The sequence below is a fragment of the Schistocerca americana genome, chromosome 5 (assembly GCF_021461395.2).
Source record: "Schistocerca americana isolate TAMUIC-IGC-003095 chromosome 5, iqSchAmer2.1, whole genome shotgun sequence".
Lineage (NCBI taxonomy): Eukaryota > Metazoa > Arthropoda > Insecta > Orthoptera > Acrididae > Schistocerca > Schistocerca americana.
The window spans coordinates 429383160-429406637 of NC_060123.1; positions in this window are offsets into that span (position 1 = coordinate 429383160).

The window sequence follows — 23478 nt, forward strand, 5'->3', positions numbered from 1 at the left end:
ATTGATGTATTATTAGTATTATTGTCATACGATAACATGCAAGAATGAACCAGGTAATGTTTGTATTTTTTTGTGTAATTCATGATTCATTACTGTCATTAATTTTAATCTGCTTGCGTCATAGCATATTAATGACCTGGCAGACAACATCGACTTTTCGACAGTTATTTAAGGGGGCCATTTTTTGAAGGTTCTATCGGCCGCGAAGTTAAAACCACAGTGAAAATCTACGAAGTTTTTCACCGATGTGTTGCGCAGTGTCTCCAATATGCCCGTCGATGACGTCACGTTACACTTGTCAGTTCGAATGGCTCTGAGCAATATGGGACATCTGAGGTCATCAGTCCCCTAGACTTAGAACTACTGAAACCTAACTAACCTAAAGGACAGTATACACATCCATGCCCGAGGCACGATTCGAACCTGCGACCGTAGCAGAAGTGCGGTTCCGGACTGAAGCGCCTAGAACCACTCGTCCACAACGGCCGGTACTTGTCAATTCCGAGCGCGCAGTGAGCTAGTAAACATTCCTCCAACAATACTGTCTCCCACCAAGTGTAAAGTTGGTGCTGTCATTCGATTTCTTCGTGCCGAGGGGTGCTAGAACTTTGAAGCAGGACGTACAGAGGTCCATGATACAGGCGGTCAGGAAAGGGAGCGAGTTTCAAACAATGATCTTGTTCAGCGGGTTGATCCGGCGATTCGAGAATGCCGTCGGTTCACATTTCTGCGTAGAGTGATTTTTTTCCGAAATTTGACTGTCAGGTTTCTATACTGTCGTGAGAGATGGGTGTCCAAGATGTTGTCCGACAATCGCTAAACACAACGATTAGAGACCCGCATAACTTTTCTCCAGCGCTACCATGAAGAATATTTTTGGAACAAAATTGTCACAGGGGACGAGACATAGGTCCATTTAGAATATGAAGAAGCGAAAGCATTCAAACAGTGGATGCATTCTCATTCCCCGAGTAAATCAAAGAACTGCTTCTCCACTAGGAGTATGGATGCTGTGTTCTTGGAGCGAAAATGAGTTTTGTTGCTGGAATTCACGGAATGTGTCCTGACCATCACTGCCGCCTCATACACACGAGTCTTCAACGTCTGCGAAGGGCAATTCAGAACAAGCGTAGAGGAATGTTGTCATCAAGCATTGACCTTCATGACAATTCTCGGATGCACCCTGCATCTGTAGTAAAGGCGCTCCTACAGTGTTTTCGATGGGAAGTGTTTGGTCAGTCACCAAGCAACCCGGACTTGGCTCCCTCTGATTTTCATCTCTTTGCTTACATGAAAAGCTAGTTAGGACAGCATTTTGGCACAAACAATGAGCGGCAGAAGCGTGGAGGATTGGCTGAAAGCACTTGTGGCTGCCTTCTGTGACGACGGTACTGGAAAGTTGGTACTACGTGTTGCAAATAAAACATTTTTGATTTTAATTGTAGACATGGTAAAAAATAACCTTCGTTCAATACCATCTTAAAAAATAAAAAAGCTTCACAAACATTCAGTCAGTTATTGATAACATTTCATAACATTATCTTCAGAAATGCAAAATTATATCCTTCTGAATACGCCAAAAAGTTGTCTCCTATGGTTACACCAACTATTTATCATAGTTGGAGTTATTCAAGTGTCAGAAATACCTATGTGTAAAACTTTGCAGGAATATAAAATGGGAAGGTCATATATGCTCGGTTGTAGGGTAAAGCATGTAGCAGAGTTAGGTTCATTGGTACGATGCTGGGGGAATGCAGCCAATCTACGAAGGAGATTGCTTAGAAAACACTCGTGTTTCCTATCCGAGAATGTTGTTCAAGTGTGTAGAACCCGTACCATATACTGAACATGTACGAAGGAGGACAGTTCAGGAGAGCCCTGGAAGCGCATGGCCAATCCGAGTGGCCGCACGCCACTGTGGTGTGCGAGAGCGAGTCCGGAAACTTTTACCGATCGTTGGCGAAAGTTATCGAAGATTACCGATGCCAATGACAACCGCGAGAACGCATATGCACTGGACACAGGCCTGGCACAGCCGCATGAACGCTTGGCTGCAGCCACGTCGATTTCACGCGCTTGCACTCACTTGCACAAAGGATACGAATTAGCACAGTGCGCATGCGTCATGCGCTTCGCTTACGACCAGAGTTGGGTGAAATTTATGCAAATAACGAATACAGATATAAATTTTATTTATGCATTCTTTCATTACTTCCTGGTAGAACAATTTCATATTTAAGATTAAATAACAAATGGCTCTGTTTTTGTTTACTGATTTTTGTTTACTTCGAACTAGTTTTCGGCTTATTAGGCCATCTGTAGGAAACAACTGACTAGCGTCTAGAAGGGACACTGGTTCTGATAACCAAACATCATAGTCAAAGATACAAACACTTGCATAGAGTGTTGTGCATCAAACATGTTTCTTCACGTTGAAATTACACTTCACACAACGGACAATGTTCAGCACAATAAATAAACTACACGATATTACAGGTAGAACTGTTATATTTCCTGTTCGGAATTGACATTGCCTGAGAAACTGATGAACTGAGTACTCTTCATGTGTGTTGTGCAACAAACGTGTTTTTGAACACTGCAAACTAGACTTTAGGCAATGGACAGTATTATAAACAACAATTAGAATACATAATCTTACAGTATTACAGGTTGTATGGTTATGACTCCATAATTTGTGAGTTCGTGACATCAGTTGAGAACTGTCTAACTGAGCACTAGTACCTTTTGTTGAACAACAGACATCTTTTCATTATAAATACTATTTTCATGCATTGGGCAATATTAAATATGGTACATGGTTAAAATATACAATATTAAAGTATTATAAGTTATATTGTAGTTTGTGGGGTAAGGAATAAGAAATTCTATTATTCTTTCATTTCGTGTAGCTGTATGTGTCATTGTCGCGCTTTTTCGGTGTGTGGCTGGTTGAAAGCATCATGTGAAACTTAAAAGCGGATATGTGCTCAGCTGTAATCGATCAATAGGATGCACATGGGGATTTTGAGCTAAATGTCTGCTTACCTCAAGTGCTTCCAATAGGCTTACTTTTCTTCCTTTATTGGCTATATGTAGTACTTCTGCGTGGACTTGGTATTTGTGTCCTTCCTTCAGCACGCTCTTCAAAGGAGAAGTTTGTGTTCAATCAGCCTAATTGTTATGGCCCTGCCTGTCTGACCAATACATTCTTACAGTTCTTTGCAGTCATTGCAAGTGATTTTGAAAATACCTCTTTAACTTAATAAATTTGTTTTGCTCTTGGTGATGAACAGGAAATGGGCTGCAGTGACTCTCACATAAAATGAAGTTTTGTAATTGCAGGATTTGACGGTTCTGACTAATTTGTCACATAGCTTTCCTAAACATGGGGTAGTACATCAGTTGGTTTTAGATATGACTATTGCTGAAGAGAGGGCACACACATAGGGTAAAATTTTTTCTTCTTTGTTTTGAGTGTAAAATGTAAATTCGAATTAATATTATTATGTGTTATCTGGTAGTTTAGTTTTCCAAATATTATTCACGTACACGAAAAAAAAACACTTATTCGCCATCTGTGAATAAATAGTGTCAAGAATAAAAGATAAATCTAAAATCCAGTGCCATTTATTGCTCCAGTTCTTTGTTATTCATTAAATGAATGTACTTTTCATTTCTTTTAAATTAGTTTCCAGAGAAACTGCTTTTTATTCTACCATCTCAGCAGAAACTTCATCTGACTTTCGCAGATTTGTCCTTCTGACAGTAAAGAAAATACATTATGCTTATGCAAGGCACTCCTGAATTCGTTTTTAATCATAATAACGATATACGACTTTTGACTCACAATCTTCTTCAGCAAACATTTAAAAAAAAATTCTGCTGTAGTTTTTGGCAAATAATGCGTTGTGATTCCCCCTTAAATTATTCCAAATTAAATCACCATTCGGAACTCATGATCCGATTTCTTCCACATTCCTTTCACTATTCTATGATCCGGTCACATATATGTGGCCACCTTTGGAAAGCCTGAGTAACTACCCTCTGCAGCCCAAATGTGCAGAAAGAGAGACAATGGTATTCTGGAAGGTACTGATAGGGATGTAGAAACATACTGACACGAATGTCCTGTCCAGCAGCGCTAGGTTTCTCGATTGAGGAGCCATGGCGAGAACACTTCGATCGAAGTGATTCCTCAGTTTCTTGATTGGGTATAAATCTAGGGAATTGGTGGGATGTGTGTACTCATTTGCTCAGAAGTCAGAAAATAAAGCATTTCTTATCCTAAGAAGCTTCCACATCCACCTTGCAGTCTGCATGTGATGAAACGATCTCTATTTTTGCTTGGTTAGTTTATTGTGGCTAGGGGGGAGGGGGGAGGGGGAGATGACCAACCAGTGAGGTCATCAGTCCTCGACCCAAAACTGGTGTGTCTGGAAGTAGGAGTGTCCTTTCAACTATGAATAGACTTATGCAGCCAATTAGCGGGCGGAATTACATTTCAACATGTGCTCCGAAATACGATGCAACTTGACTTAGCATTGTTGTCATTGTTATAGGTGAAAGATGTGATACGTACAGAGAAAATAATGGAACCAGTCGGGGATCGAACTCTAAGCTTTTAGTTTTTTAGTTTCGAACTTAACGCACGTGCGTGGACAAACCGTTAATAAATTATTTATAGAACAGAAAATGCACTGAACCAGAGGAAAACAGACTAAGAGCAAGAAGTAAGCAAAGAAAATACAGTAACAATGTTTGCCATTCGTTATTTAAGTTACAGGTTATTTTTGTCGAACAAATGTTTGAATGATCTCCTTACTTGAATAATTGTCCAGATAGAGATAATCTCTTTCTCAGCATTACACCTTAGGCTTCCTTTCTCTTTCCGTTTATATTATCAACTGTAACGAGTCTTACTAGTTCATTTGCTCGATTTACTCACTAAAGTCTACGATGTAGCTGGATTGAAGTTTTTTTTGTTGTCAATTACAAACAAAGTTGACAGTTTAGTCTGTCGTCACACTTCTGAACATGAATCTTTTTAATTTGTTCTTTTCAGAATATGTCTCAATGTCAGTGTGATTTTAGCAGCTGACTAAAAATGAGCACTACTACATCAACTACTCTTTCACACAAATATACAGTTCCACAGCTAAACAATGAGCTTCAGTAACATTCAGTATTCGATTATCACTTTAATTTTCATTATACTGTGGTAACACTTCGTGAATCTCACGTATACAGTATACACTTGCTCCATAGCAAGTATAGAAAATCGACTGATAAAAACAAATTCTAATAGTAATTCCGCTCCAACGCTTGCCGGGCGCATTAGTGACGCTACGCTGTGACGAAGCTGTGTAGAGCCTATGTTTCCCTATCCATGGTGAGCGACCGCGACGTCACACCTAGTGAGTGAACTGCCACCCACGTGCGTGTGCGTAGTGATTCCCCATGAGGATGCAGTGCTCTGCTAATAGTCTCAGGCTATTTGACGCATTGGAGAACGTCACAGAGATGCTGAGAAACCTAAACAGGCAGACGTTTGAAACTGGACGCAAACTATCCCGTAAAAGCCTACCTACAAAGTTACAAGAACCTGCTTTAAGAAATGAAATATAGTGCAAGAAATGTAGTGCGACCTTCTACACCTCGCTCCCGTAGGGATCATGTATATGTTGGATTAGTTACAGAGAGGCGTTTAAGCAATAGTTCAGTGGAAATGGAAAATGTTCTAACTCCCAATCTGAAATTTGTCTGAAGGATGAAAAAACAATGTATCTCTATTTGTACACAACTGATTTATATACATAAAAAAAGAAACTAAAAATGTATTCTGATATCATAGTATTATTCTGCTTACCATATCAACGCAAATTAGAAAAGAAGAAATTAAGTACTTTATTAAGAACATTTAAGATGACATACGAGGAAACTAACTCGTTCTACACTACTGGCCATTAAAATTGCTACGCCAAGAAGAAATGCAGATGATAAACGGGTATTCATTGGACAAATATATTATAGTAGAACTGACATGTGATTACATTTTCACGCAATTTGTGGGCATAGATCCTGAGAAATCAGTACCCAGAACAACCACCTCTGGCCGTAATAACGGCCTTGATACGCCTGGCCATTGAATCAAACAGAGCTTGGATGGCGTGCACAGGTACAGCTGCCCATGCAGCTTCAACACGATACCACAGTTCATCAAGATTAGTGACTGGCGTATTGTGACAAGCCAGTGGCTCGGTCACCACTGACCAGTCATTTTCCATTGGTGAGAGATCTGGAGAATGTGCCGGCCAGAGCAGCAGTCGAACATTTTCTGTATCCAGAAAGGCCCGTACAGGACCTCCAACATGCGGTCGTGCATTATCCTGCTGAAATGTAGGGTTTCGCATTGATCGAATGAAGGGTAGAGCCACGGGTCGTAACACATCTAAAAAGTAACGTCCACTGTTCAAAGTGCCGTCAATGCGAACAAGAGGTGACCGAGACGTGTAACCAATGGCACCCCATACCATCACGCCGGGTGATGAATACACGCTTCCAATGTGCATTCACCGCGATGTCGCCAAACACGAATGCGACCATCATGATGCTGTAAACAGAACCCGGATTCATCCGAAAAAATGACGTTTTGCTATTCGTGCACCCAGGTTCGTCGTTGAGTACACCATCGCAGGCGCTCCTGTCTGTGGTGCAGCGCCAAGGGTAACCGCAGCCATGGTCTCCGAGCTGATAGTCCATGCTGCTGCAAACGTCGTCGAACCGTTGTTGTCTTGCAAATGTCCCTATCTGTTGTTGACTCAGGGATCAACATGTGGCTGCGGATAAGATGCCTGTCATCTCGACTGCTAGTGATACGAGGCCATTGCGATCCAGCACGACGTCCGTATTCTGCTAACAGTCATTGGATCTCGACCAGCGCGAGCAGCAATGTCGCGATACGATAAACCGCAAGCCCGATAGGCTACAATGCGACCTTTATCAAAGTCGGAAAGGTGATGGCACGCATTTATGCTCCTGACACGAGGCACCACAACAAAGTTTCACCAGGCAACGCCGGTCAACTGCTGTTTGTGTATGAGAAATCGGTTGTACACTTTCCTCGTGTCAGCACGTTGTAGGTGTCGCCACCGGCGCCAACGCTTTGTGAATGCTCTGAAAAGTTAATCATTTGCATATCACAGCATCTTCTTCTTGTCGGTTAAATTTCGCGTCTGTAGCCCATCATCTTCGTGGTATAGAAATTTTAATGGCCAGTAGTGTAAATGCCAATGAGAAAATTTTTACGAATTGCAGACAAGGTAACAGCAATCAGCTAACGCTATTTATTTGCGCAAATAGCGCTGTTACTGGTTTCGAACCGACAGCTTCGCTTCTCTCTCTGTCTTTTTTAATTTTTTGTTATTATTATTATTATTTTTTTGCAGCAACAAATGTAAGCAACAATAAATGTGATATAAACGTGAACAGCCGTCTGAAACTGAACCTGTCAGCTCGAAACCGCTAACGGCGCTTTTTGCGCAAATGAGTAGCTTTAATATCGGTGGCTGGTTTCCGTTTCCTTTTTTGCATGAATCGTCTTTTGTACGCAGTCACGATCTCAAAAATGTCAGTTTTCGACAAAATAACTGGAAGAAAGCTTCTGTTGCAAGTGACATTAATACTGCGGCACTACGGTTTATTTGTGTACAGAAACAAGTTTCTAATTATGACAGTTTCTGGGAGAGAACATCTTACGGCAAGGATCATAGTCGAGAGTAACATATCGGAACGAGTTCATATATTCAGGTACTGGGGCTACAGTATCTCATATGCCTATGATAATGGTCCCACACCGAAACTACAAAGTTACTTACACATGTTAGGTGCGATTAACTGAACGCTCCTGAACAAAACCCGGAAAGACATAGCATTTACATTTTGTAATATTATGACTGTACCTTTACAGCTGTATGGATCCGAAGTATCGACATTAACGAGCTACCAATGACAGTAGTATAGTGGCAGAAATGAAACTTCCAACTTCTTTGCCAGCATACGTGTCAGATGATCAATGAACAACATTGAGACAAGAGAGGAGCTCCGTGGTCGATGAGCAGTACAAAAGATACAACGACCAACTGCTACCTATGGACCAAAACTGGCTATGACTACAGACCGAAGGGCTGGAGGAGGGTAGGAAGAAAACAAAGAAGATGGTGCGATCAGCTTTACATAGCTTGGTTTCGGAACAGGCAAATACGTCTAATCCGGAAATGTTCATGATGATGAGGAAGTTTTTGATTGGTGGAAGTGCAATCAACAAAAACCACTTCTCACATCTTTCAAATTTCTGACCACCAGAGAGAAGCAAAGTTTGGCACAAAGCCCACGCCTCAACTACTAACGCATGTTTGAAAGACTTTCGCCATGGGTTAGCATCTGTATCGGGTCCAGGGACATGTCATGGAGTAGCCAGAACACTGAAAACGCATTTTTCGAAAAAAAAAATGGCACTTAGAACGTTTTTCATTTACACTTTTAAATTCTCCCCGAGCTCCAAGCATGAATCGAATGGAAGAAGCCTTAAAGCATATTATTTATTTATTTAGCGTATGGCTAATACAGACATATTATGAAATTAAATTACATATACATATGTACATATTGACACACAAGAAACTTAAGTTCGTCTTTACAACTGAAGATCCAGTCCTTCAATCCAGCGCACTGCATCTGGAGTTGTTAGCAGGAAGTCCTCTTTGGCGCCGTGATAGGCTCGAATCCTGCATTCACTGACAATGTGGTGAACAGTCTGGTATGGCCCCGCAGTCACAGGCTGGATCAGACAGCTTCTTCCACCTAAAGAGCATCCCTGCATCGCCCATGGCCGGTACGGATTCTGTTGAGAGTAGTCCAGGTCTTGCGTAGTAAGTCGAATCCACTTGGAAGTTTAGCACCTGAGAAGATGTTATGCAGGTGCACATCTGTCACTGCTTCCCACCGACCTTTCCATTCTTCAAGAGGTTTGAAATTCTTAGCAACCATGTCAGCAGCATCGCACAGAGTTGGATGGCGTGATTTCAGTCTCTTACGATTTAAAAGTGGCAGGTCGCTATGCACGGGTAGGTTAGAATTCCTGGAGATCTTGTGCAATTCTCTCAAAAGGGCAGTACATCTGCGTAGATCAGGAGGCATTATACCGGTTAACAGTGGAAGCCAATAAACTGGAGTAGATCTGATTGCGCCAGATATTATGAGCATTTATTCAGTTGGGTATCAACAAGCCTTGTATGATGACTGTTCGTCCAAACAGGTGCACAATACTCAGCACTTGAGTACACCAAGCCCAGAGCTAAAGATCGCTGGGTGGTCGCTGAAGATCCCCAAGTAGTTCCGCACAGCTTATGGAGGATGTTGTTTCGAGTCCTCAACTTTTGAACTAAGTTAAGAAGGTGTTGTTTGAAGCATAGTGTACGATCCAGGACGACACCAAGATATTTTGGGTTCCAATTATGACGAAGAATTATCCTCTGAAACTTACTTCCAGTTTCACGTTCGCCAACCGGTTATTTAGAGGAAGCAACACACTTCTGTTTTACTCACACTGGGCATAGTATAACAGCAATTACACTCTCTCACACATTTCACAGTGGTTTGCAGTGCATAGAAGTTGATGTAACTCTTTCTGCTTAACATGGCACAAGTGAACGTAATGTTCTTTCGGTAATACCGACTAAAAAGAAAGAGCTTACATAAGAATAGACGTCAAGGGCGGTAGAATGGCGCGTGTCGACAACGTCGCAAGTTGCAGGTGCAGCTGGGTACTCCCCGGGGACACGCCCCCTTACGGTGGCCATCATGTCGGGACACACATCAGCCGCCCCGCTGGGAGGTGCCCGGGGCAGCCGCCCTGCGCGTACGTCAGGGCGCTCCCTGGGGACCGCCTGCACTTACGAGGCCGGCGGCACACCGCCGGCAAACGCTATCATCACATGTCTTTGGTCAGAGGCCACAAGCAACCACCCGAAAGCGTACATTTATACCCATACCCTCACAAAGCAGTGACGCGGCGGCCTGTTTCAGGTCTTTCTCCTCACATTTTACCCTATTTGAAAATTGTATTTGCGTACGAGACACTCTTGCTTCGTTTACTTCCCGATCCAGTTTTTATTTGTCGACTTTTTACTACACTCATGCTCATAAATTAAGGATAATGCTGACACATGATGAATCAACGCTCTGGTGGGCGGTTTGCAGGTTTAAATCACCTCGAGGTACGACCATGCGGTGCATCTGACCTGCGGTCGTCGCACGGTGGCGCTGGCAGCACTCCACATACGCAGAGGTGTGTTGGTGCATGTCAGAGTACGGTCCAGCGAGTAAGTGTGCAGACGTGCTAATGGTGACCGTGTGTTGAAAATGGCTCAAAGAACACATATTGGTGACGTTATGAGGGGTACAATATCAGGGCGACTGGAGGCTGGTCAAATACAGCAGGTCATAACACAAAGTGTGATCTCAAGATTATGGCAACGAGTCCAGCAGACAGGAAACGTGTCCAGGCGCTACAGTACGGGACGTCCACAGTGTAAAACACTCCGCAGACGGCCACGGAGTACTGCAGGTAGCCTTGCTAGTGACCTATCCGCACCCACTGGAACAGCTGTCTCCAGACACACAGTCTACAGACGACTGAACAGAAATGGGTTATTCGCCCGGAGACCTGCAAGGTGCCTTCCACTGACCCCTGGTCACGGGATAGCCCGTAAAGCCTGGTGTCAAGAACACAGAACATGGTCATTAAAACATTGGTCCCAGGTTATGTTCACGGAAGAGTGGAGGTATAGTCTGAACAGTGATTCTCGCCGGAATTTCATCTGGCGTGAATCACGAACCAGATACCAACCCCTTAATGTCCTTGAAAGGGGGCTGCATGGAGGTCGTGGTTCGATGGTGTGGGGTGGGGTGGTGCACGTACACCGCTGCATGTCTGACAGAGGAACTGTAACAGGTCAGGTGTGTCGGGACGTCACTTTACACCAGTATGTCCGCCTTCTCAGGGATGCAGTGGGTCCCACCTTCCTCCTGATGGCTGATAACGCACGGCCCCACCAAGCTGCCATCGTGGAGAAGTACCTTGAAACAGAAGATATCAGGTGAATGGAGTTGCCTGCCTGTTCTCCAGACCTAAACCCCATCGAGCACGTCTGGGATGCCCTCGGTAGGGAGTTACGCTGCACGTCTTCAAACCCCTAGGACACTTCAGGAGCTCCGACAGGCACTGGTTCAAGACTGGGAGGCCATACCCCAGCAGCTGCTCGACCACCTGATCCAGAATATGCCAACCCGTTGTGCAGCCTGTGTACGTGTGCATGGTAAACATATCCCATATTGATGTCGAGGTACATGCGGAGGAAACAGTGGCGTTTTGTAGCACATGTGTCTCGGGACGGTTTTCTCAACGTATCACCAATACCATGGACTTACAGAACTGTGTCGTGCGTGTTCCCTATGTGGCTATGCTATTAGCGCCAGTTTTGTGTAATGCCACATTGTGTGGAACCCACAGTCTCTAATTATCCTTAATTTATGAGCATTAGTGTAGTTTTGCGTGCTGATTATTTGACTGGCTAAGAGGCAGCATGTAACGACGTAGGTAATACTCCTCAGTATCTAATAGAACATTTCATTATGATAGTACAATGAAGTGCCAAACAAACTGGTATAGGCATGTGTATTCAGATTCAGAGGTATGCTGCGGTCAGCAACGCGTATATAAGACAGTTCGCGCAGTTGTTAGATCGGTTTCTGCTGGTATAATGCCATGGAATCAAGATTTAAGTGCGTTTGAACGTGGACACAGCATCTCCGATGTAGCGACGAAGTGAGGATTTGCCCGTACGACCGTCTTAAGAGTCCGTGAACATCAAAAATCCGGTAAAACATCAAATACCCGACATCGCTGCAGTCGGAGAGAGATCCCGCAAGAACGGGACCAACGACGACTTAACAGAATAGTTCAACGTATTAGAAGTGCAACCCTTTCGCAAATTGCCGCAGATTTAAATGCTGCGCCATCAATAAGTGACAGCGTGCGAACCATTCAACGAAACATATCCGATATAAGCTTTCGGAGCCAGAGGCCCATTCGTGTACCCTTGATGACTACATGACACAAACCTTTACGCCTCACCTGGACCCATCAACACTGACACTGGACTGTTGATGATTGGAAACATGTTGCCTGGTCGGTCGAGCATCGTTTCAAATCGTATAGAGCGGATTGACGTGTAGGGGTAGGGTGACAACCTCATGAATTCACGGACCACGCACTAAGAAAAAAAAAATGGCACTAAGCACTATGGGACTTATCACCTGAGGTCATCAGTCCCCTAGACTTACAACTACTTAAACCTAACTAACCTAAGGACATTCGACACATCCATGCCCGAGGCAGGATTCGAACCTGCGACTGTAGTAGCAGCGCGGTTTCGGATTGAAGCGCCTAGAACCGCTCGGCCACAGTGGCCGGCCCCTGCATGTCAGCAGGGGACTGTTGAAGCTGGTGGAGGCACTGTAATGGTGTGGGACGTGTACAGTTGGAGTGATATGACTAGATACGACTCTGACATGTGACACGTACGTAAGCATCCTGTCTGATCACCTGCACCCATTCATGTCCGTTATGCATTCCGATGGACTTGAGAAATTCCAGCAGGACATTGCGACACCCCACGCGTGCAGGATTGCTACAGAGTGGCTTCAGGAGCACTCATCTGAGTTTAAACATTTCCGCTGCCCGCCAAACTCTCCAGACATGAACATTATCGAGAATATCTGGAATCCGTTGCAAAGTGCTGTTCAGAACAGATCTCCACCACCTCGTACTCTTACGGATTTATGGAGAGCCCTGCAGAATTCATGGTGTCAGTTCCCGCCAGCACTACTTCAGACATTAGCCGAGTCTCTGCCACGTCGTGTTGCGGCATTTCTGCATGCTCGCGGGGGCCCTACGCGATGTTAGGCAGGTATACCAGTAGGCTCTTCAGTGTAGTTTTTCCGTTAAATGCATCCTGTCTCGACCATCGGAACTTCTTGTCGCTGGGGCCGGTCGCCGGTTCTAGGAGCTTCAGTCCGGAACCACGCGGCTGCTGCGGTCGCAGGTTCGAATCCTGTCTCGGGCATGGATGTGTGTGATGCCCGTACGGTTAGTTAGGTTTAATTAGTTCTAACTCAAGGGGACTGATGACCTCAGATCTTAAGTCCCATAGTGCTCAGAGCCATTTGAACCATTTGAATCTTGTAGCTGGGACGAAAACAGGAGAAACTTTCGCACGTTCTGAAAGAGCTCCCGGTCAATTAAAGAGCAAGGTTTCAAGCTAGGGCGACGTATGGGCAGTCGGACGAGCCTTTTTAAGGCTTATCCTCCTTACTCAGCTCGGGGGAGAATGAGCGGCGGAACGGAAGACTGCTGCCTTCTACAGCAGAACGGGAAACAACTGGTGGAAGGGGTGAGAAATCTGCTTTGTTAGTCAACTTCGAGTCGAGTCCTCAACTGTCCACTTCCCGGTATGCTGCTGTGTGAGGTCTCCAGACACTTTTCCTCAAACAAAATATACAGCCCACAGCGTGTCTGCAAATTACAAAACTTTGCCTTCCCATGGGAACGGTGCGTGAAGCTCAACAAAATTTCCAGAATTTCCGACGAACAAGGCTGCGACAAAAGCTTGACGTGGCAACGGGGAGATACTTGTCTCCCTTTTCCATACACACGTATCTACTTGACGGATACATGTGAACATGACGGTGGGAGCCAGAGGAAGGAGATTTTCTTTCTCGTAACCACTCACGTTTTGTTCCGTTATAGAATCAACTCATTGGAGCTCACACGCCTAGTGATGTTTCTTTCCGATCTCTTCCTTTATTCATTGATCTGTTAGTGTGTTCTGTAATTCAAGAGTAGCCTTCCGAACTAATTTCTTAGGGCGACACTCTGAAGAAACTAACTCGTCCAACAAGTTCTTCATCCACTCTTGGTCATCCCTTGCAAAGACAGCCTATGTCTTAAAACTGAAGATGACGGATGTCTTTATCACATGGAGGATTACAAAGGTTTAGAAAAATCGGTCTTGTGAAACACAACTGCCTCTTTACAAGCACGAAGTGTTAAGTGCTAGTGAGAATGTATTTCAAATTGATTCCGTACTTCTATATTTCCAGACGGCTTTTGACACCGTATCTCATAAGCGACTTGTAGTGAAATTGCGTACTTATGGAATATCGTCTCAGTTATTTGACTGGATTCGTGATTTCCTGTCAGAGGGGTCACAGTTCGTAATAACTGACGGAAATTCATCCAGTAAAACAAAAGAGATTTCTGGCGTTCCCCAAGGTAGTGTTATAGGCCCTCTGTTGTTTCTTATTTTTAGGAGACGATCTGAGCAGCCGTCTTAGACTGTCGTTTGTTGTCTAGTTCAAATGGTGCAAATGGCTCTGAGCACTATGGGACTCAACTGCTGTGGTCATAAGTCCCCTAGAACTTAGAACTACTTAAACCTAACTAACCTAAGGACATCACACACATCCATGCCCGAGGTAGGATTCGAACCTGCGACCGTAGCGGTCGTGCGGTTCCAGACTGTAGCGCCTTTAACCACTCGGCCACTCCGGCCGGCTGTTGTCTAGTAAGTCACCCTTAGTTCAAATCAACTGAAAAATGGTATCTGTATGAAGTGAACATTGCAAAACACCATAAATAGGAGTTGTCCGCAGCTCGTGGTCTTGCTTTCTCGCTTCCCGAGCACGGGGTCCCGGGTTCGATTCCCGGCGGGGTCAGGGATTTTCACCTGCCTCGAGATGACTGGGTGTTTGTGGTGTCCTCATCGTTTCATCTTCATCCAGGCAAGTGGCGAAATTGGGCTGAGCAAAGGTTGGGATTGTACGGGAGCTGATAACCGCGCAGTTGAATTCAACTAAATACGTAGGCGAACCAAAAACTGCGTTTTATCGGCAGAACACTTACAAGATGCAACAGATGTACTAAAGGGTCTGGTTACACTATGCGTGTCCGTCCTCTTTTGGATTACTGCTGCGCGGTGTGGGATCCTTATGAGATAGGATTAACGGACTAAATCGAGAAAGTTCAAAGGAGAGCAGCACATTTTTTACTACCAAAAAATAGTGGAGAGAGAGTCTCTAACATGGTATAGGGGTTGGGGTGGACATCATCAAAACAAAAGCGTTTTTCGTTGCCGCGGAATATTCTCACGAAATTTCATTCACTAACTTTCTCCTTCGAATGCTAAAATATTTTGTTGACGCCGACCTACATAGAAAGAAACGATCATCATAATAAAATAAGGGAAATCAGAGCTCGCACGGAAAGTAGTTGTTCGTTTTTTCCGCCCGCTATAGGCCTACGAAATTGGAATAACAGAATTGTGAAGGTGGTTCGATGTAGCCTCTGCCAGGCACTTAAATGTGATTTGCAGAGTATCCATGTAGATGTACATGAACACCAGATTCAGTGCTTGCAAAGTGTAAAACACAAAATATTTCTGTTCGTTAGTCGCCATCTTTGTCAGTCAGTAGCGCTTTCTAACAGACAACAGAAGTAGCAGTGCATGCACGTGTGACAGAAATACTAACAGAGCTGTTTGATTGCTCTTCCTTTTGATGTATTGTTTATAGCAGCGATCTGAATGTAATAAATGCTACAAAACCTTAAACCGCTGAAATTAATTTTGAAACTCCCAGTGTTCATATCAAATGCAAGTGAGGAGGAACAGTAATTACATATTGTTCTGAATGATGGGAGATGAACAGCCAATGGGGAATATCCTTTTTTTAATATTCGTGGAAAAAAAGTCTCATATCCTCGTCAATTAAGAACTTCCTCCAGCCAATTTCGAATCCCGGGGTATGGAGTACCGTGAAGACCAATGTAGAAGCGGCGGAGCGACAGAACAATAGTTAAGAAACAACAGGCACGGCGAGCACAACCAGCCGATGTTTTTTGAAGAACAAACACTGAAAATTGATTGCACGAGGCGTGTTTTTTAACCCTTCTAATACCGAGTATTTTTGGTTACACTGAGCACCATTGGGGTCTTTAGTGACCCCAACGGAATTTGTTTTTTATTGAGGATAGTTTTAATAATGGTAGAATAAAATCACATTCCTTCTTTTTTCCACAATCTAAAACATGACGTCAGTGACATTACATTAAATTAAAATGCATATTTTTTTAAAATTATTTGTTTCTGTAAAATTTACAAACAATTTCATGAAACTACAAACATGTTTGATTAAATTCCGAATTGACATTTATGACGCATTACACTTACAGTAATAAATTGCAGAGTGGTTTTTACAGACAGAACATCCACATTTTGAACATTTATCGGTGAATTTTCTGTCCTCAGGCCTTTTGCAAAACAGACACCTTCCTCTTTTTTTGTCTGTCCTGTTGTTGAAAGTACTGTGGAAATAATTTTGTCTGGCTTTCTTCCGACGAGCTGCTTTCCTAAATCTATGAGAAATGCCCGTCTCTTGTAGTTGGTCCTTTCTGCCCAGTCTGGTGTAAGATGTAGCCATATGAGAAATGCATTCAGTGCACTGATATCAATCATGTTGTAAAATAACACAATAGGCCACCTTCTGCTCATCCTCTTTGTAGTGTACGTTCTAACCAGCTTGTCCATGGTATCTACTCCTGATTTTGTTTTATTATAATCCACAATCTTTACTGGCTTGCATTCTTCCGATCTTCCACTTCCTTCCTTGAATGCACTGTACTGAGCAAAGTTACAACTTTTCCCTTTTTCAGACAATATGAAACAATTGAAGTATGCTCTTGGAATCCAAAAACAGTTGAATATTTGACTCGACCTTTGGTCTGAGTGAAAGCTTATGGTACTTCTTTATTTTTTCTAATTGTTCGTAAGAGTGTGAGATTGATTTTCACAAGTTCTCTCGCCAAACTAAGGCTAGTGAAAAAATTGTCAGTTGTCAGTTCTGCCACTGTTTTCTAAGCCTTTCACCGTATCTAAAGCAACTCTCTTGCCGTGACCAACTTCACGAGTCTCATTTTCTTGTCGACTAGCGTAAACTTGGAGATTGAGAACTTAAGACGTTTCACTATCACATACAGCCCATAATTTCAACCCATATTTTCTTGGTTTTGAAGGAATATATTGCCAAAATGAACATCTACCACGAAATGCCACAAGTTGTTCATGAATTGTTACGTTTCTGTAGGAACACATGCTTCTTGAAATGTGTGTACCCACATATCAAATATTTCTCTAATGGAAGCCAGCTTGTCAGGAGCATGGTCGTGATGTCTCACATCTGCGTCATCAAATCAGATGCACCTTGAAATTTGCGCAAAGCGATTTCTAGCCATTGCTTCACTAAAAATGGGTCTACCATCCTCTTTGTTCCACACATGTGTAACTGTTTCATTATGCACCCTGTAAGCACCTGCTACGCTCAAGACACCGATAAAGCACTTCAGGTCAATATCATGTACTGGTTTCCATTTACTACCGTAAACAAGACTACCCTCTTTGTTAGTCCACTTTAGAATTAATCAACAATGTTTCTCCTAAGAAACAACTGAAAAGCTGATTATATGGAGTCTACATTTTTTACTGCGAATTTTGTTGGACCTGGCTTTACTCGCATTATGTTCCATCTCTCTTCTCTTCCAAAAGCTCTTCTCAACTTGTGTTTGTGCCACAATTCTTCTTGTTTTTAGACCTACAATAAATAAAAAAATAAAAAATACAAAAGGTATATCTTGGCGCTAGACCCTAATGCACATTTACAAAAATACAGTGTGTACTTACACATAACAGTCAGAAACATGTGTTATTTCCTGTTCAGGCTGGACATCTGTGCTGTCCTTATCTTCTTCTGAACTTCCGTCTGATTGAGGAATATTCTCTTCTAAGACGTCAATTTCCCCATCTCTGCATGAGACATCAGAAACTATATCGCTGATATCACTATTTGATTCTGCAGATAGGGGATTATTCTTCAGTAATATTTCAAGCACTTCATCTTCGGAAAGGTGACGAGACAGTTTCCACTAAATGCAACACATACAATAGTGGTCTCCAATTGTATGGAACAAATAACTGTCGGCTTATAAAGTTGGCAACAATCACACATTATAACAATATTTACAAGAATAAAACAAAGGAAATACAGCAACAGTTACGGATTTAATGCAGCATTATTGGGTAATAATACTGCAAGAGAGAAATGGGGTCGCATTTAACCCCAATGGTATTCAGTGGTTCTCTCTTGATTTTCTGCAAAACTAAATATTTTCGAAAAGTTATATTAATATATTACGAACTCATTACTTAATTCAGGAAAAGTCCGAATTTTTCATAATTTTTAGGAATGGGAAATAAGGTATATTTTACAGAAAATTACGGCCTGGGGTCATTATAGACCCCGTGGTATTAGGAGGGTTAAGTAAGTACGGTTATGAAATTAAATAAAGACGTGCTAAGATATCACAATAATTTTATTTTTGCATGAAAGCATGTATCTTAATCCACTTTTATACATAATTTCCGTCATTATTGATGCACTTCTCCTAACGTTGTAATAGTATTTGAATACCCTCCTCATAGAAGTCCGTCGCCTGACTTGTTAACCACTGCATCACCACTGTTTTGACTTCGTAATCGTCTTTAAGACGCTGACCGCACAGGTGTTTCTTCAAGTGCAGGAACAGATGGTAGTCACTGTGTGCAAGATCGGGGCTATACGGAGGATGATCTAGAGTTTCCCATCGAAAAGATGTGATGAGACCTTTGGTCTGATTCGCCACATGGGGACGGGCATTGTCTTGCAGCAAAACGATGCCCTTGCTCAACTTCCATGGACTGTTGCTTTGATTCTGGTGTGACGTAGGCCACGCATGTTTCATCGCCCGTAACAATTTGGCATAAGAAAACATCACCGTCGTTGTGCTACCGCTCAAGGAAAGTCAATGCACTGTCTAAACGTTTGGTTTTGTGCACAGCCGTCAACATTTTCGGTACCCAACGTGCGCCAAATTTTCGGTAATTCAAGTGCTCGGTCACAATGCCATACAAAACACTACGAGAAATATTAGGGAAGTCATCCCGCAAGGAGGAAATCGTAAGGCGTGTGTTTTCTCTCACCTTCCTCCACCAAAATTTCATTAACGACCGAAGGACGCCCACCCCATTGTTCATCATGCACATTTGTGCGTCCATCTTTAGATGCTCTCACCCACTTTCTTACCAGTCCGTCACTCATAATGTTTTCTCCGTAAACTGCACAGATCTCACGATGAATATCGATCGCTTTTAGGCCTTTAGCACTAAGAAATCTTATAACAGCCCTTACTTCACAGTCGGAGGGACTCACGATTATCGGAGACATCTTAAACACTCAGTACACAACGTAAACAAGGAACAATCAGACTGTAATGGCGTCAGTGGATAGATTAAGGTACAGGCTTTCATGAAAAAATAAAATTTAGATATCTTAGCACATTTTTTTTTAAATTTCAAGACGGTACTTACTTAAAAAACACGCATCGTATAACATCAGTAATTGTATTGTTTTCATTGTGGACTTCTAGGGTTACCATTACGCCAGGGTTTTCGTGGTCTAGCTATTTCTTTGAAAGTCAGAAGTTTACAAACGCGAGGCGTATTGCGTACTTTAATCAAGATTATAGCTGCCTGTTTTCTGCAAACATTTGTTTCTTTTACCTAGTGACATGAAAAAATGTGTGTCTTATTTTCAGTCAATTTACCTGATTTTCCATTTTTAATTCCAGTGAGTGATGCTGTGAGAGCTTTGTTGTATGAGTGTTCTTCGGATATTTACTGGGAGCTGAACATTATTCAAGTAGTAAGATGCGTAGTCCAGGTCCGCTGACAAAGTGTGTGCTGGTTAATTAATGCTCACCCGAGTGCAGCGATACAAAAACTTCATTGGCTCGGGTTATACACATCATTTCAAAATTAATAGAAAAGAGAATCGCTAGACGCTGCGACCGGCTCAAGGATCACTTTATCGAGTAATACATTTTTACAGCTTCCTGAACACTCGCTGGTAATTGGTACCACTTTTTCCTTCTTCCCAACCGGCGTCCTTTTTTACAAGTATGTGACTTACTCATTTGTGCATTCATGTGAGACTTTATCAGTCACCGAGTTAAATTCAGTCAAGAATGTTCAGTATTGTCTTTGTGGATCTTATTCCCAAACGGAAAGTTACATCTCCGAGGTCGATTCGCTGGTACTGCCGGCAGTTCGTATCACCTACGCACACGTATCGACATGTCCCGTCCGTAGCGTATCGCGCATCTATTGTTCCCTACGCAGAGAATGAAGGCTTCTGAGTGGGATACACAAACGGACGCCAAGAGGTGAGCTCTCGTCTGTTATTTGTTCTGACGAGCGTTCGAAGCACGCGCTGCGCCCCGCTATTCAGAGCGCCTTGCTTTAAGGGCAAGCGGGTCGCGCGCCGAAGGAGAAAGGTTAGAGCTTAACTTCTTGTCGACGAAGATGCCATTACCCAGGAGGAAAGGTCAATACTCCGAGAGGCTGACAGACGGTTATCTGAAGCAAAAACTTTCGTATAGACAGATACTCTTTCGGTGTTGTTTCAGGGTCAGAGTTAGACCACTCTTTCCCCCTCCGATTCAATGTAAGCACACCTGTTGGTGTAACAAGGAGTGGCTTTTAGGTTCTCGGGAGCCCTAGCAGTGTGTGTACTAGTACCTTGCAAAACAGCAAAAGCTAAATATTTTCTTATACATAAACGTCACTAACTTGTTATATATCGCACTTCATTCTGTTCTCCACGTGATAACTACTTAAGATTTCAACGTAAAAAGATTAGCTTCTTGAGCTTTTGGAATTACACTGAAGAGCCAAAGAAACTGTACACTCGCCTAACATCGTGTAGCACGCAGAAGTGCCGCAACACGAAGTGGGGAGTTTGTGGCCAGCGGAAGTGTTTAAACTCAGAAGAGTGTTCCTGGAGCCACTGCAGCAATTTTGTACGTCTGAGGGTGTCGCATTCTCCAGCTGGAATTGCCCAAATCCGTCGGAATGCCCAATGGATATGAATGGATGCAAGTGGTCAGACAGGATGCTTAGGTACATGTCACCAGTCAGAGCTGTAGCTAGACGTATCAGGGGTCCCACATCACTCCAACTGCATGCTCCCCACACCATTACAGGGCCTCCACCAGTTTGAACAGTGCACGTCCGTCCGCTAGATACAACTTGAAACGAAACTCGTCCGACCAGGCAACATGTTTTCAGTTATCTACAGTCCAATACTGGTGTTGATGGGCCCAGGCGAGGCGTAATGCTTTGTGTCGTGAAGTCATCAAGGGTACACGAGTGGGCCTTCGGCTCTGGAAGCCCATTCGATGATGTTTCATTGAATGATTCGCACGCTGGCACTTGTTGATGTCCAAGCATTGAAACCTACAGCAATTTGCGAAAGGGTTGCACTTCTGTCACGTTGAACGATTCTCTTCAGAAGTCGTTGGTCCCGTCCTTGCAGGATCTTTCTCCAGCCGCAGCAATGACGGAGATTTGATGTTTTACCGGATTCCTGATATTCACGGTACACTCGTGAAATGGTCGTACGGGAAGAGCCCCACTTCATCGCTACCTCGCCCGTGCGCCGACTATAACACCACGTTCAAACTCACTTAAATCTTGATAACCTGCCATTGTAGCAGCAGTAACCGATATAACAACTGCGGCAGACACTTGTTGACTTACGTACGCGTTGCCAACCGCAGAGCCGTATTCTGCCTGTTTACGTATCTCTGTATTTGAATATGCATGCCTATTCCAGTTTCTTTGGCGCTTCAGTGTAATAGTAAAAGCTAAATACTTTCTTACAAAAGAACATCACTAACTCGTTATGTATCGCAAAACATTTTAATCTCCGCATGATAACTACAGCTTAAGATTTCCACGTAAAAAGATTAGCTTTCTGGCGCTTTTACTATCAGTTCTCTCTCTATTTTATAAATCTAGCCTACAACGCAATGTTGACTGCTTGTATAATTAGCGTCATCATACAATTATTGTTTTGTTTTGATCCATCATGAAATTACCCACCTTAAAAAACAGTGCCTCTCTTACATAGTTCGTTGTTTTAATCCGTGCCATTTCAATTTATGTAGGAAAGCGTCTGGACTGAAAACTACTAATCCATGTTTTCGGCTCAATTTGGTGACCATATTTTCTGCCCATTTAAGCCAAAGATACGTGATATTTTGTTAACTTTGATGTCCGTTCATCTATTTACTGCAGTTTTTGGACGTTGTTTTATTAATGACGACCATTCATGCGATCTAGGAAAAACCCTGGATTGCAATAAAGTTGCAACCTGGAATTTGTTTCCTTCTTGAACATTTCGACAGATTTTGTTCAGCACTGCAGGCCGATTTCAACTTTAGGTCCCATCAAGCGCAAAGATGGATATGGAGACTATCTAACTGCAAATAAGCATTGGAAAAGGCAGTTACATTCAATGGAAAACGAGCATGGCACGGCCATAGGTGGACGCATCGGCGAACATGATGTCCCTGAGACAGAACGGCTTCTGCCCACAGATCGGAACGGTTATAGAAAACATCGCTGGTGCGAAACTCAACTGGCCCTTTCGTCACACGATACCCTGCGAGACATGGACGAATCGCAACACGCAGATTCCATATTCTTCGATTTCCAGATAGTGTTTTGCAACGCTCCACCGCAGGCTTAACGAACGTCTGATCATACAGAATAAGTTCCTTGATACCTGACTGGCGCGAAGACTTGTTAGTAATAGAATCCAGGAAGTTGTCCTTGGCGGAGAGCGTTCATCGGAGACCTGTGGTATCGTCAGAAGCACCCCACGGAAGTGTGATAGAATCACTCTTATTCTCTACATACAAAGGGCGTTCAGAAACTTTTGCACAGTCATCTTTATCTTTTTATTTTTTCCAGGAGGAGAATGAAACTTTTTGTGAACATTCTTGGAATATTTAGCTATACATTGAGCCTACTCAATGTAGCCTCCATCTGCTGTGGCTCATCTGGCCCAACGCTCTTTCCATGATGTAAGTGCACTTTGGTAAAATTCTGGGGATTGACTTTTAAACCATCGCTTGATGCAGGAAATAAGGACTTTCTCACTATCAAATGTTTTACCACGCAGATGGGCCTTCAGAGGACCAGAGAGGTAGAAGGGAGGATGAGGAACAATTTTCCAACCCATTTTCCGGATTTTCTCCTGCGTCATAAGGGCTGTATGGGCTTTGGCATTGTCATGGTGTATTCTTATGAGCTGAACCTGTGGGTCTTGATGGCACGTCGCAGCTTGTCCAATGACAAACAGTAACAGTCCCAGTTAATTGTGGAGCCAGATTCCAAAAAGTCAATGAAAATGACACCACACTGATCC